Here is a 16,409-nt window from a genome sequence, read left to right as displayed (position 1 = left end):
CTCAAAGTCATCCACCATTGCATACGAGGTAAAGGAGCTCAAGAGTTCCAATGTCATAGAGCTCAAAACAGGAAGGCTAGTCTTTAGCTAAAATTGGTTGGTGGCTATTATCAAGCAAGAGTGAAATTTGAGGGATCTACTTCAAGCTTGGCTTGGAGCTTGCTTTGGAGGTGATAGATACGATGAAAGCCCTTCTTGTCCAAGGTTTGAAGAACTACAAGGTAGTTGCTATTCTAAAATAGCATAAGAATCCTACCTAGTTCTTCAATTCCTGCTCAATTCCTGGCCCTACTTGAAGTCGCCTTGCTTTGAAGCCATCACTGAAGTTGATCTATAGACATTATAATGAGCCTCTATTCAATTTCTCTAGCATAAGTTTTGGTACTTCAGAAAATAGGTTAGACTTACAGATGACTTAGTAAGACCACTAGTAAGAGACAAGGGTTAAGAGTGTTGGCGTTTCTTACTCTGTTTCAGCCACATAAGAGAAAGAAGAAGAGGGATCCTGCTACAAATGAGTTTGATCAGTCAACTGCTCTATCTCAAAGCCAGTTGTGGCACACCACACTCTCGGGGAACTTTCAGAGCCTAGTGAATTGTGATCCAGATCAGAGATTCATTATGTGGCAGAGGAAGAGAATGAAGAAGAGATTTGTTGGTGATGTCAACCTGCTACATTGAAGAGGAGATCTATCACTACCGCTTGCCACTAAAAAGGAACCTAGTTGGAGCCCCAAGAGGAACACCAAGGAAAAGGAAATTCTCTTGCAAGAAAATCTATCTTGTAACATCAACAAGCTTGTTTATCATGTTTCATATGATCACAATGAAGAAAAGAATACCAGGCACAACAAATCTTCATACAGCATCATGTAGATCTCCCACGGATTTTATAGAATCAACCATATTCTTCAATATCTTCACAAAATCCATCAATAGAACAAAGAAAGAAAAGGAATACACCATCTTTGAATGGAAATACATCACATAGTATTCATCTTCAATATCTTCATAGTCTTCTCTCTCAATCTCTCATATACAATCACTCTGTTTGAGTAGAATTGGCTATCTCTGACTCTCTCTCTCTCTCTCCATCAATAATACATCATATCCTCACTACAATCTCTCAAAAATCACTCTCAATAATCCTTATTAGTCGTGGATACCCCTCCCAAGAGGTATGTCTGATATGAAGAGTCGCCAAAGCCACTACAGTGTCATTTCATAGCTCACTACTGTCACTTCACTCTAGTCTTTACTTGAGTCTTCAGCAGCTACTTCTTTCACTTCTTTCAGCTCTTTTTGCACTTGTATTCACCTCTTTCCAAGGCTAGAAAACTTTCCCAAGCTACACTCTCATCCATCAGAACACATACAAAAGCACACAGAACAGTCTACAGAACAGAACAGAACAGAACAGAAATAGAGGCTCTACAGAAGACCTACAGAAGGTTGCAGAAGGTTATCAAAACCACATAACTCATACTCAAACCATTCCATACTCTCACAAACCATTCAATAAGCTTTCAAAATATCTCAATCTTCATCAATCAATACTCCATCCCTCCTTACAGAAGACAATCAGAACAAAACAGACCAAAACAGAACAAAACAGAAGGTATACAGAACCAATCAGAACATCACAGAACCACATATCTCCACTGATAAACATCATGAACTTCCAAAACACAATCAATATTATCCAAAACACTCTCAAACCACTTCTAAACCAATCAATCATAAAATCAACCATTCAGCTCCTCAAAAACAACAAAAATCAGCCAAAAAACAAGTCATTTCAACACTCAACATATCCCCACACTTAATAAGGAAGCGTCCTCGCGACCCAGGAAAAAGGGAATACAAGTTCAGGGAAAAGCTCAACTTTGATCTTCAATATCTTTTCAAAAAGAATCCATCCACCACGACCCCAACTTATAACCTATTTCTGATATAAAAATACAAAGAAAGGAAAGCCCTTTATACATTAACACTTCGTATCAAACTGAAAATCACAACAAATTTGTAAAGGATATAAGAGTTTTCTTCTTCTTCATCAGCATCAGCTTCAACTCTCCAACCACGACCCCAACACCACAATTCTCGAAAATGTAGTTTGCACGAAATCCAATCCAATAGGAAACCACCACGTTCGTATTACATAAATGAACTCACAATACAAACACTAATACAACACAACCATCTGAATGACTCCTCCAAAAAGAGAGATTTTCATTAAAAAGTATCCACCATACATTGGAAAGGTATCAATGAAGATGATCCCTCTTAAAAGATTGATGTTGTCGGAAACGATCCATAGACAAGGATTCATCTACAAAGGTTTTGGGAGGATTTTGAAAAAATTGAAGACAGCACATCCTTTCCAACAAGACCAGGTATCTGCTAGGCAAACAAAGGGCATGAAAATATAATATATCCAGCTGCTGGGAATCAATGCTCACATTGACATTCATGCACAACTTTGGAATAGGCTTGGAATCATTATGAGAGTGCCTATGCATATACGCCAGGTACCAAGCAAAGTGAGCAGTTAATCTCACTGAGGGATCTGCAGACTGTGAATACTGCTAAGCAAAATGAACATAGTTCTGATAAGCTTGAGTGGCAGCTGTCCATTCTCCTGGAATTACTGGCCAATTAATCTGAGGTCCTGTAAGGGAATCATTCGAACTCCATCCCCTTCTTCTGGAAATCTGATTATCAAACCTGTCATAGTCACTAACCAACTGAGGTGGTTGAGATATAGAAGTGTTAGGAGAGGGTAATGGAATAAGAAAAAGTGGATGAAGTGAGGGATAGGCAAAATCATAAAAGGAAGAATGAGTTAAAGAAGGAGTGGCAGAAATTTGTAGGGAATCACTAAGGAAGGGTGTTAACTGATAAATAGGAAATGTGGAGGGTACATGAATGGATGGAGAAGGACAGGGTGGAGAAGGGGAAAATACCCTATCCTCAATAAAGGAGCAATATGTAAAAATGGAAATTTGAGGGAAAGATGAAGGTTGGAAAAGAAGGGGTAAAATAGTGGTGGAATTAGATTGACAAAGGAAAGTTATAGAGCATATCGGTGAGCCATTTGTTTGTAATATAGGAGGGTAGGAACAGAAGGTCCTAAGAGAGATCGTCTATGATAGGCATCAAAGAAGGTAGAATCAAACGGATTATGTTTTGAAAGATAGGCTAAGAGATTCATCCTCAGTTGATTAGTACTCTGGGTAGGGGTAGGAGCTGTGTTTTGTCTTTGATTCAGAACCACAGAATCAATCATGGGATGCCAGGAATTATCATGACAATCAGCCACTTTGGAGGAGTAACTCTGGAACATGTCAGCTATGCGCAACTCCAAATGGTTGACATACAAAACAGCTTGTAGAACCACATCCCCCACATACCATGCCATATCCACCTCATCTGGAATTAACAAGTCTCCTCGTAGATACATGTATGACATCAACATAGTATCTGGCGTGACAGAATCTTCAAACACCATCCTTACTACCTCTGTCAACAACTCAGCAGACCAAGCCTCACTCCACCCATCCTCTGGAAGAGGTAAATCCATCGTGGAAAGCTTCATGTAGAAGACCAAATTCTGTAAGTGGTAGTGGACAAAGAAAGAATGGTCTGGTGGAACATATTCCTGAAACTACTCAAATGTAGACCATAACAAGTCCATTCGGGATTGCAATCTTTCCACTTTATCTTGGAATAGAGGATACAAAGTAGCCTGTCTCTGAAGAGCAGCCAAGTCCTGCGGTGAAAGAGAAGGAATCAAGGGAACATTAGGGCTTGGAGGAACAGAGCGTGACTTGGCCAGTTGATCTTGCAACTGCTGAATTTGGGAGGCTTGGGAGGCCACTGTGTCATTAGCAATCTGTAAGGCAGAAAGTTTGCCATCTAAGAGAGCTTGGAACTCCTGCGCTTCTCTGGACATCCTCTCCTTCTCCTCTGAAAGGCTAGTAACCTGTGATTGAGCCTCTAGTAACTGGATCTTCAAAGAAGAGATCTCATCGCTTTGGGTGGCAACCAATTGGGTTTGGTGTTCCATTTGCTTAAACAAATCTGCTAGGGTATCCTTAGCAGAAGCTAACTCGGATGTTGCCTTATGCAACTGGTCCTTAGACTGCATGAGTTCTTCATAAAAAGACGCGTACAGCTGTTGAACACGGGCTGTCACTGACAATTCAATGGAACTCTGAATATCTTTACAGAGGAAAGGAATTGCATCTCCTGAGACGAGACTGTTTAGAGAGGGAACTGATATGTCCAATGATCCTTCTCGATGTGCTCGGAACAGGTTATTACAAGTGAGATACCCAGGGAGTTCACTGCCAGAGGTAGCAGGAATGGACACTGAAGGAAGTACTGAAGGAGATTTATCCGCTACCCGCTTCAAGCGTTTGCGCTGGATGATCAGGGGAGGCAGAGAATCATCATCCTCTATGTCAATAGGTTCTGACTCATCTGAAGGTGGAGGAGGAGGTACTGGATCTGATGGAGGAGGTGGAGGCACAGTCTTCTGTAAACCTAAATAGGTCAAGAAGGCAGACAAATATGATCCATATGTGACATTGATAACATTACCCCTGGTGACTTTGATGAAATGTTGATCCATTTTAGTGAGGAGGTAAGTGCTCCAATCAATAGGAACTCCTTTCAACACCATCTTGGAAGCTATAAAAAGCTCTTTGGACAAGTATTAGGATGGCGTTTTGGGAGCATAAACCTGTCCTGGAGAAACTGACAGACCATCTTCCATACGGGATCAGTGATCATGGAAAAGGAAACTCCTGAAGAGTTAATCACCTTCTTAACATCCACCATTTCCCTTGTCTGCTTTTGCAACAGCTTCAGAATCTCTTCATTAGAGAAAAGCTGACGAGTGGTAACTAAAGGTTCACCTTTGGAGGGAAGAGACAGAGCCTTCCCTAAGTCTCGAGGTGTCAAAGTCATAGAAATTCCCTGGACTAGTCCTGTCTTCTTGCTGTAGGAGGCCAAAAACTCATCACATAACGACGGATCCTCGGGAAGCAATGGAAAAGAAGTAGCCACAAAAGTAGCAAGTCCCGCCTTCATGAGAGGCTCAAAAGTAAGTAGGGAAGAGTAATCCCTACTAACTAATGGGACGTACTGGATAGGGGGAGGAGCATGAGAAGGCGCCATTCAGATGGTTACACACACACCACAAACACAGACAATCAAGGAGAATGCCTGCAAAGCAACAGACAAAAAACCAAGGATAAGAGAACAACCAAAACAATAAAACGTGACTCGACCAACTAACCCCAAGCAAACCACAACCTAGAAAAAATTCGACATGACCTTGAGACACATGCGACCGAAAGCTTCATGCGATACATCAGACAAATACCCAGAACCCCATATCAGGCAAGAAAAGAAAAAACTACATACCGTACCCTTAACCGTAACAAAGACAGTAAACCAAAACATCATCACATCCGACACATATCAAGACTACATCGTTGATAAACCATTGTTTGACCATGGAAATAGCGCGAATGACTGCACATACCCATCCTACGAAACGGGTTCGTTAAAAAGGGGAATTAAGTGCAGTGAGGGGGGATTAATTTAATGAAGGGTTTATTTTAATAAAGTATTAAGAATGGGTGAAGTTTTATTAAGTGATAAACCTTAACAAGAAAACGACGATTCCTTCTTATAAATTAAATTACCAATTATTAGGTGAAAACGGTGCTTTAATTCGAATCCCGGACTGCGACACCCAGACTGGGTCTCTAAATGCAAGTTCATTGATTACAAATTAAAGTGATGTGGAGCGCTTTTTTGCCAACGCGTACTCTTGTGATGGCTGGTTCATTTTAATTAAAAATTAAAGTGCCTCTGTAGCGCACGTAGCACTTGCTAAGTGGACAGTGGGTTTATTTTAATTAAAAAAAATTGTGTGTTTAGCGCGAATGCGCGTGGAAACTGTGGGTGAATAAATAGGTCATTTTAACAATTAATTTGTGATTAAGGGGGAAATAAAAATAAATAAAGCACATAAAATAAATACCTGGAAGGGGTGTGTATGTAATGCCTAAATGCGCACGGAAGAGTCCCCCAAAAGGAGTGAATCCAGTAAAAGAAAAGTAAAGACCACTGACGAAACAACAAAGACAATACCTTAGTGGGCTTGGTGATTTGGAATGTACTTTTAATTTGTTATTTTGGATGGGAGTGGGGTTATAGTTTAGGTGTGTTTGTGTTGGTTTTATAGTGTGGTTTCAGTTTTTTTTTTTTAGTTGTTATGATTTATGGTTTGTTTTTGTTTTTTTGTTTTTTTGTTTTTTTAATAATAATAATAATAATATCAAGATATATAGCACATGAATATGTGATGAAGGGAAAAAATGAAAATTCAGCCATGGAGGAAATATCCACAATTTAGGTTAATAAAAGTAGGGTGTTATTGGTTTTATTTTTTATATTTAATTTTTTTTAAAGAATATTTGGCCCGAATATGACAATATTTTAAAGTGAGAAATTAATGGAAACAGTTCAGGGGTGGGTGGAATTTTTTAGAATTTTTTTGGAATTTTTTTGTATTTGTATTAATTTTAAATGAATTTTATGCATTTTGTAGGTCATTTTGAATTACTTTTTAAATTTGTAAGTTTCTTTAATTTTTTTGTTCAAATGTTCACCTTACAAATATTCCAAAATATGGCAGAAATATGGGGAAATTTTTAGAATTTTTTTTGTAATTTTTTTAAATTTAAATGAATGTTTTTTTTTTAAATAACTAAGTCAAGTTATGCTAGATAAGTCAGGTAAGTTAGGGTAAGTCAAGTCTGGTCTAGTCAGGTTAGTCAGGGTTGATTAGGGTAGTCTGGGTTAGTGAAGTTAGGCTAAGTAAGTGCAAGTTAGGTTAGTCTGGGTTAGTCTAGGTTAGTTAGGTTAGGCTAAGGCAAATCTAACTAACCTAGGTTAGGCTAACTAACCTAGGGTTAGTTAGGAGGGTGGAGACTAACATGAGGTAGGTTAGTGAACTAACTAGAGTTAGGTTAGGAGACCCAAGTCTAGTTAGGTTAGGGTTAGGGTTAGGGTTAGGGTTATCCTAACTAGGGGGTGGGGTGAGTTAACTAGGTTAGGGTTAGTCTAACCTAACTAGGGTTAGTTGGGTAGGGTAAGGTTAACTAACTAGGGGGTGGGGTTAGTTAACTAGGTTAGGGTTAGTCTAACCTAACTAGGGTTAGTTGGGTAGGGTAAGGTTAACTAACTAGGGGGTGGGGTTAGTTAACTAGGTTAGGGTTAGTCTAACCTAACTAGGGTTAGGGTAATTGAATTAAGGTTAGTTGACCTAATTAAGTTAATTAACTGAATGCAAGTTAGGATAACTAACCTAAGGGTTAGTTAGGAGGGCCACGGCCAGGACGGAGAAGGCCGGGGACTGCGGGCTGAAGACAAGGGGTTGGAGGCTTCTGCTGGCGTGGCGAAGGGCTAGAGGCTGCTGTGTCTGCGACGGCGGCGGCTGGCGTGGCGAAGGGCTGCGGGCGAGCTGGAGACGAAGGGCTCTGCGGACGTGGCGGCCGGGGCTAGAGGCTTCTGCTGGCGTCTGCGGCGTGGCTGAGGAGGACGTGGAAGCAGAGGCAGAAGAGGGAGAGGAAGAAGGGGAAGGAGAGGGGAGGGAGGAGGAAGGAAGTCGGGAGGTGGCGAAGGAGGAGGGAATGGGAAGGGAGGAGGAGGTAGGAAGAGAAGGCGATGGAGGTGGGAGAAGGCGGTGGGAGCAGAGGGGAGGGCGCGATGGAGGAAGAAGGAGGGGCAGCAGGTGGGGGAGATGGGGGGGAGGGTCGGGAAGAGAGAAAGAAGGGTAGGAGAGAGAAAGAGGGGAGATGAAGAAGAAGAGAGAGAGAGAAAGAGGGGAAGGGTGGTTGAGAGTTAGGGGGGAGAGGATGTACGTTGGGGGGAGGGGTGTGTTTAAAAAAAAATTCAAAAAAATAAATTAATTAAGTAATTAATTAATTTAAAAAAAGGAGAGGTGAGACACCCCTGTCCCGCGCGCATGCGCGGGACGGGGTAAAAAACTTTGCGGTGACGGGAGGGAAAGGGTGCCTGGATGTGGGGACGGAGCACGCGGACACGACCGGGGCGCGTTAAAACGCGTAAAATTGAAAAAGGGCGCGTTCACGCGCGGGACGGAGCGCGTAAAAACTCATAAAAATAAAGAAAAATCAATAACTCCCAATCCGGACGTCAAAACGAAATGACGTAATTAAAAAGTGGGCAGGACGACAGGAAGAAGACTGGAAAAATATGCAAAGGAGGTTCTGGGAGGGGTAAAGGGCGGTCACGTGCAAAAAACACAAAAAACGGATCAAAAAATGCAATTAAAAATTAATATCAAAAAATCCGTGCATCGAAATGAGGTGTAGAAAAAAGGAAAACTGTGCGGAAAGACGTGCCCGATAATCCTATCACATCAAAACATAGTTCCGACTGAGATAAGATGCGTTCACGTGGGAAAAACCCAAAAAACAAACCCGGAAATGGGATCGAAAATTAATATCGGACGAACCGTTCGCCGGAATGGCATGCAGTAAGAAGGAAAAATGTTCACAAGAAGGAGTGGCACAAGGGTATTATGTTAAACTGCAGTTCCGTTGGAAGTAGGAGGGGTTCACATGCAAAAGACACCAAAAATATACCCGAAAACTCATTGAAAAATTAATAATAATAAATCCAGAAGGCGAAAGAGGGTGGAGGGAAAAGGAAAAAGGTAGGGGAAGACACAGAGGACACGACTGTCAAATCAAATTGGAATTCCGATGCAAACAGGGCAGGTTCACATGGAAAAATGTCAAAAAGACGCACGAAAAAGTCTTAAAAAACCGGAAAATTAATATTGGACAAACCGTGTATCGGAATGACTCGGAGTAAAAAGAAAAATTGTCAAAGGAAAAGTATTGGTAGGGCTATGACGTCAGATCACGGTTCCGAAACAAGAAAAGCGCGTTCTCATAGAAAACCGGTTAATTTGCGCAAAATGCTTTAAAAATTAATAACTCGAAAACCGTGCACTGGAACAAGGGTAGGTAAAAAGGAAAAATGGTCAATTCAAAGGTAGGAATAGGGATATAAGGTTGGATTTGGACTTCGGTGAACGTAGGGTGCATTCTCATGGCAGGACCTCAAAAGCAGGGAATGAAGGAAAACTGCAAGGGAACAGCCCCAAGGGTGGGTGGAAAATGAACGAATGGATGGGAAGGGACCCCATCAAGGTAACAACAAGTCATGGCATACATGCATGAGCAGGTTGAGGCATATGCAGAGGGGTATGCCATGTAGACGCGCAGGGACGCGTCCCCACACTTAAGATCTTAATGGATAGGGTTAACCAAACAACAGGGACCGAGGACCACGCCACAGACCATCCACTAACGTCCCCACACTTAAAACATGAACGTCACTAAGAAACAAAAGTTGTAGGGTTAAAAAACTTGGCCTATGTTGTTGAGGATCACGGTTGATTGTCGATGGCACATCCGGTATCGTTGTCGGCTATTGGAGGTACCAAGGCATCTTTTCAGCACACGTCCTTTATGGCAGGAACCATGTGGCAGCACCCAGGGAGGTGGCTGATGGAGGGAATCGCAGGAAATTCGTTGTCGATGATGAAAGATATTGCACTTAACTCACAGTCACTCAAATGGAATGAAAGAACAATCACTCGCCCCATGACTAATATCACTCGAGGAAGAATGATGGAAACCCATATCTCGTACCCAGTTGAGGAATCGACAAGGGGGAATGGTGCAGAAGGAGTATGCTAGGGTGCACAGTTGATGGTGCATTAGTACGTCCAACCCTCTCTGGCATAAGTGCAAGGAGGAAGGCAAGGGAGCCCAACAGTGCAGTGTTCAGAACAGGGTGACATGTCCTGTGTGTTGAGATATCGAGCTCCACTCGTGATATGCCAGGGTGACCGTTGTGTATTTATGTCACCGACTTGTCAGTTGCAGACGCGGTTGGTACACCACCCATGAATAATAGCTACATGATAGCTATCCTTATCTACTCTAGTTCGTGGCTCAGTTAGTATGCCACCTTAGTTAGTTGAGTTTAGTTTGAGACCCATATATAGGGTTCTTCTATTTCTTTGTATGAGAGTTCTTTTGGCTTACACAACTAAGAAGAGAAAAACTGTTTTCAGCCTCCACCCTTGTGTGTATCCCCCCATTGTGCAAGCAAGAAAGCTACAAGTGAGACTCCTTCCTTCTCTCCCACAAACTTGACATGGTATCAGAGCCTTGTTCGTGGTAAGGAGCTCAAGAAAGCAAGCCAAGCTCGCGGTGGTCTAGTAAGAGGAGCACTGTTGCTTTCATTTTCTGTTTTGGGAGCAGATCTCTGCAGGTAGCACAGCCGGAAATTGCAGGAGTGCATTGTCTCAGGTTGAGACGCCCTTCGCGGTGAAGCAAGAGGGCAGTATATGCTGCGGGATAGGGCTTTAGCCCTTGGCGACCCTGTTTTTTTATTTGAGGCCATTTCGGGGCCTGTTTTGGAGGCGGAAGTTTTCTGCACGCACTCAGGAAAAGGCCCAGTTTTATGCTGTGCAGCCACTGTTCTACAGGTCGGTGGAAAGTTTCTGTAGAAATTGCATTGTATGCTTGTGCGCAGAGACATTGGGAGTTACAGAATCATCCCTGTTGCCTGTTGATGCAAAATCGTCACTAGGAAGTGACTGTGTGGTCAAATACCACTTTCGCCAGTTTTGCAGATTTGCCCTTGTGAGGGTGAAGCTGTGTTTTTTGCAGTGACAGAATTTTTTGCAGTGTTCTGTAATGGCGTCTGATTCTCTTTCACAGATTGTCACTGAAAAGCTTGACAAGAACAACTTCCAAGCATGGAAGTTTAGAATGACGAATTTCCTTATGGGAAAAGGATATTGGGAATTTGTTGCAGGAAATGAAGAAGAACCAGTTCTTCCTGATGCTCCCAATCAACAGCAAATGCAGGCATTCAAAGCATGGCATGAGAGAGCCAGGAAAGTTATGTACTGGCTGTCTATCAGTATTTCAGACTCTATGATTGTGCATATTCAGGATGCAAGTACGCCAAAGGAGGCATGGGATACTCTGTCAAAAATGTATAGCACAAATACGCAAGCCAGGAAAATGCAGCTCAAGCAAGAGTTGCATAATGTGCAAAGAGAAAGTATGAGCATCAATGACTACCACATGAAGGTGAAGAAGATTGCAGATGCACTTGCTTCCATTGGGTCGCCAGTGGAAGATGATGATTTAGTTTCTGTGACCTTGAATGGTCTAGGAAAGGATTATGCACAGTTTCGGACATCCATTTCAATTCGTGAAAGATTTCCTGATTTTGAGGAGTTGATTGCTCTTCTAATTTCTAAGGAGCAGAGAAATGGTGGTGCATCTTCTTCAGGAGGAACTTCAAAAGAAACTGTCTTCTACTCAAATACTGGAAGAGGTAGAGGCAGAGGTAGAGGAGGCCGATTTGGAGGCCGTGGTAGAAATCAGAATATGCAGCAAACTCAAGAAAACCAGTCCTATGGAGGAGGACGTGGTAACTCTAGAGGCAGGGGGAGCCAAAGAGGTCGTGGTGGATGGCAAAGAGGCCAAAATGCAAACAGTAATGTTGAATGCTACTATTGTGGCAAAATGGGTCATATGGCTAAAGACTGCTATAAAAAGCAGAATGACATCATGAATGGAAAACTGCAACAAGGAAATTATGCATCTTCTAGTAGACAGGGTGATGACAGAAATGAGCATTTGTTTATGGTGCAGCACATGAACAATTCTGTGACAAGTGTAGAAGAAAGCAACGATGTGTGGTATGTTGACTCAGGTGCATCAAACCACATGACAGGTCATGCAGAATGGATGGAGGATGCAAGGAAAATGGAAAAACCAGGATTTGTGGAGACTGGTGATGATACTCCACATCCGATTGTGCAGATTGGAAAAATTCCTTTGTCTATGCAGGATGAGAAAAAGAAATACATGTCCGATGTATTTCATGTCCCGAATATCACCAAGAATCTGGTTTCTGTTGGTCAAATGGTTGAACAGGGCTTGCAGGTCAGATTTAATCCTCATGGATGCTTTGTTGAGGATATGAAAAATAAAGGTCGCTTGATAGCAAAAGGAAAGAAGAAGGGCAGAATGTTTACGTTGGATGCAGACATGTCTGAATTGAGTACAGCAATGTTTGCACATGGGACCGGTGTAGTTGCAGATATTGATATCTGGCATAAACGCATTGGTCATGTTAATGTACAGCGACTTAAATCAATGCAGGCCCAAAATACTGTTGCAGGATTGCCTAAATTCAAGGTTGCAGAAATGCATAAGGTATGTGAAGCCTGTCAGTTTGGAAAACAGGCAAGGAAACCATTTCCTAGACATGTTCAAGAGAGTAAGAAGCCATTGGAATTAATCCACTCTGATGTGTGGACTACTAAAGTTGCATCTCTTGGAGGCTGTCATTATTTTGTCAGTTTTATTGATGACTATAGCAGAAAAGTTTGGGTGTATTTTATGAAAAAGAAAAGTGAAGTTTTTGGGCATTTCAAAACTCTTAAAGCTATGGTTGAAAAAGAAACAGGCCTGCAAGTAAAATGCCTAAGGTCAGATGGAGGGGGAGAGTACCTCTCAAATGAGTTTGTAAGGTTCCTGCAGGAGCATGGCATAAAGCAGCAATATTCATGCAGTCATACCCCACAGCAAAATGGAATTGCAGAAAGAAAAAACAGGCATATTGGAGAGGTATCTCGTGCCATGCTTAATGAAAAAGACCTGCCAGATTTTTATTGGGCTGAAGGAGTTGCGACAGCAGTCTACATAATGAACAGGACTCCCACTGCAGCAATACATGGAATGACTCCAGAGGAGAGGTATACTGGTAGGAAACCAGATATTTCTCATTTGAAAATTTTTGGTTGCATTGCCTATGTACATGTGCCAGATGAGTTGAGATCCAAGTTGGATCCAAAAGCTGAGAAGTGCATCTTTATTGGTTACTCTCTGCAGCAAAAAGGGTATAGATGCTATAACCCTTCTACTCGTAAGTTTACAATGAGCAGAGATGTTGTTTTTGATGAGATCAGTAGCTGGTATAAACCAGTAAATGTGATTGATGATGTAGATGCACAAAATGGTAATGCTGCACAGAATTCACAGCAGCAGTCACAAAATATTAGTGGACCTGGAGCGTCCTCTAGCAGTGGTTCACATTCTTCGCCATGGACAGGCAGATTGAGATCAGGAGAATCTTCTCAAAGTAATGCAGATAGTGGTATGCAGGTATCACGAAAAGGAAAAGAGAAGGTTGATCAGCCCATGTTTGATGTGAATGCAGGTCACTCTTATGTGGATGGTGAATCCAGTGGCTCAGAACAGAGCATTGATGATGAGTTGGGTATTCCTTCTATTGTTATACCTGGAGTAAGGAAGACCAGGGATGTTTTGAGAGCACATGGGAGTGAACCCACTTTGCGCAGGTCTACCAGAGTTAGGTATCCTGTGGATAGGCTGAAATATGATGGATTTACAGCCATTCACTATGCATATATGGTCAAGGTGATACAAGAACCAGAACCCACTTATTTCTTTGTATGAGAGTTCTTTTGGCTTACACAACTAAGAAGAGAAAAACTGTTTTCAGCCTCCACCCTTGTGCGTATCCCCCCATTGTGCAAGCAAGAAAGCTACAAGTGAGACTCCTTCCTTCTCTCCCACAATCTTGACACTGTGATGACGGTAGAGACCCATCCCGTGGGTGCATAGGGAAACGGGAACATACCTTACTCCAAGTGTCGTAACGTCCCTCAATCTCACCTCTCGGTAATGGATTGAAGAAACTCCAATTACACTCAACCCACCCTCTGTCTCGCACTCTGTGGATAGTTACAGGAGGGCAACCTTTTCCTGAAACTCATTGATGTAATCCTCACAGTCACTTGTGCAAAGGTTGTATGCCTTGTGCCCATTTGATGGTGCAACTATGCATCCCGCCCTGTGCCGGCATACTGTGCGAGAAGGAAGGCCAGGGAGCCTTATGGTGTAGTACACAGAAACAAATTGTGCTTTGTGCATTGAGAGGCCCATCCCGTGCATGCAACACTTCATTCACACTATTCACCTCTCATTTGAGTTGAAGGGAAAAGACTGGTCTCTCGCCCCACCCTCTGTCTCACTCGTTGTTGATAGTTATAGAGGGCAATCCATACTCACGTCCCACATCCGGTTAGGATGAAAGCTCACATCACTCAATTGTTTGTCGATGAAGATCGCGTCCTCAGTTGTTGAAGAGGCGGACCCAGGGAGGTAGCCATCAAATCGAACATTGTGTTGGATAGGACATGTCGTCTGCTAGAGGACAGGTAGATGCTTTGCAGAGAGACCCAGGACACAGCGTACCAAGGGAGGCAGCTTCGGAATTGGATCCTGGGGATATCAATTAATGAATCTGCTTCCTGGACTGCTGGGTGTTGCCACCTTTTCCACAGCCAGCTTCCTGCCCAAGGGTGTTTACCACCTTTTCTTGGAATGAGGCCTGCTATGACAGGGAATTGCTTCCTTTTCTCTCATAACAGATTTGTTTTTCTTATTTTTTTTCTTTTTTTTTTCTTTTTTGTTTTCCCCTATTCCCGAAGGTGTTTCCACCTTTTCTCAAAGAATAGGTCGGCATGACAGGGACCTAAGTCCTTTTCTCCCATGACCGATATGATTGTTTTTCTTCTTCTTTTTTCGAAATAAGCAAGGGAATGGTAGAAAGACCATTTGTCAGAACCAACCTCGCCATTGTTGCTGGTGGAAAATAGAGGATAAGAGATCAAGGCTGGAAGGTAGGGTTGAGGGGACAGAGGGTTGCGTCCATCTCATCAGGAGTGACTGAAGAACGACTATCAGAAGTAGCATCATAAGAAGTAGAGTGCCGCGCCAACGAGGGAAAGGATCAAGTGACCGTAATTGTCAAGATCCCCAAGGAGGGAAGTACTTCTTCAGGCGATATCCATTAATCAGGAAGGAATCATTAGAGGCATCAACGGTCTGCACTTGGACAGAGCCATTAGGGTTGACGGCAAGTACCTTATATGGGCCCATCCACCGCTGTTGAAGCTTGCCAGGAAACTTGCCAAATCGTGAATCATAGGCTAGGACCAAATCACCTTCTTTAAACTCCTTGTGCTTGATGAAGCTGTCATGGTAAGCCTTACGTCGAGCTTGCGTGGCTTCCATGCATTGTAGAGCCATCCTACGAATTTCATCCAAACATTCCAGGTGCAAGAGACGGCGTTGCAGTGAATCATCGTCCCCCAAACGCTCTTTGATAGCCACTCTCAAAGAGGGTAATTCCAGTTCAACAGGGAAAACAGCTTCTGTACCATACACCAGCTGGAATGGTGTCTGTCCTGTTGCGGCTTTATAGGAGGTTCTGTATGCTCAGAGGCCCTCTGTAAGTCGATCATCCCAATCACGATGATGTGCGGCAATCGTTCTTGTCAGAATCGAATAGAGGATGCGATTTGTGACTTCGACTTGGCCGTTGGCTCTGGGGTAATAAGGAGTGGACTTGCGATGGCAGATCTTATACAACTCTGTCAACTCTTCCATGACTTTATTAATGAAATGAGTGCCTCTGTCACTTACCAGCTCTAAGGGACTGCCAAAATGGGTGATGATATTCTCGTACATGAACAGGGCCACGCTGTTACCATCGTCCCGCTTTAGGGCTTTAGCTTCACACCACTTTGTGACATAATCCGTACATATGAGGATGTATCTATTCTGTTTCCTTCTAGTAGGAGGATCGATTGGACCTACGAAGTCGATGCCCCACTTCTCAAACGGCTTTAAGGGAAGAATAGGCTGCAGTGGCATGGCACTTGTCTTGGTGGGTTTCCCCATTCTCTGACAAGCATCACATCTTTTACAGTAATCATAGGCATCCTTGTGGATGGTAGGCCACCAATATCCTGCTAGCAGAGCCTTCCTGGCTGTGGCTTCTCCTGCAAAGTGACCTCCACATGGCTCGTCATGGCAAGCCTTCAAAAAAATCCCAATCTCATCTCCTACAACACATCTTCGGAGCACTTCATCTTTGCCTTTCTTGTACAGTGCACCGCCTAGCAGGGTGTAGGGGGCTGATTCTAGCATAAGCTTCTTCCTTTCCCGACTAGAGATACTAGGAGGGTACTGTTGGGTTGCCAGTAGATTGGCAATGTCTGCATACCAGGGAGTTACAGTTTCTACCAAGAATAGGAAAGCATCAGGGAGGTCTGGATCATCCTGCTCCTCGTCTGCAGTCTGTGGAATATGCGACAGATGATCAGCCAAAACATGGGAACGACCAGGTTTAGTAATCACCTCAAAGTCGAACTCCTAGAATAGAAGGAT

At 42.9% G+C, this 16,409-nt stretch overlaps 1 non-coding gene across 1 annotated transcript; it reads right to left on the bottom strand.

The window, feature by feature from the left end:
- Positions 1-1,863: 1,863 nt before the first annotated feature.
- LOC148016407 (small nucleolar RNA SNORD36) lies at positions 1,864-1,931 on the bottom strand. Its single transcript, XR_015688211.1, has one exon. It is a non-coding gene; the product is annotated as a small nucleolar RNA SNORD36 (small nucleolar RNA).
- Positions 1,932-16,409: the final 14,478 nt, after the last annotated feature.

The sequence above is a fragment of the Lygodium microphyllum genome, chromosome 23 (assembly GCF_053477565.2).
Source record: "Lygodium microphyllum isolate KBCC chromosome 23, Lygodium_microphyllum_v1.1.10, whole genome shotgun sequence".
Taxonomy (NCBI): domain Eukaryota; kingdom Viridiplantae; phylum Streptophyta; class Polypodiopsida; order Schizaeales; family Lygodiaceae; genus Lygodium; species Lygodium microphyllum.
The sequence above is the reverse complement of the archived record's forward strand: the minus strand, read 5'-3'. Positions and strand labels throughout refer to the sequence as shown.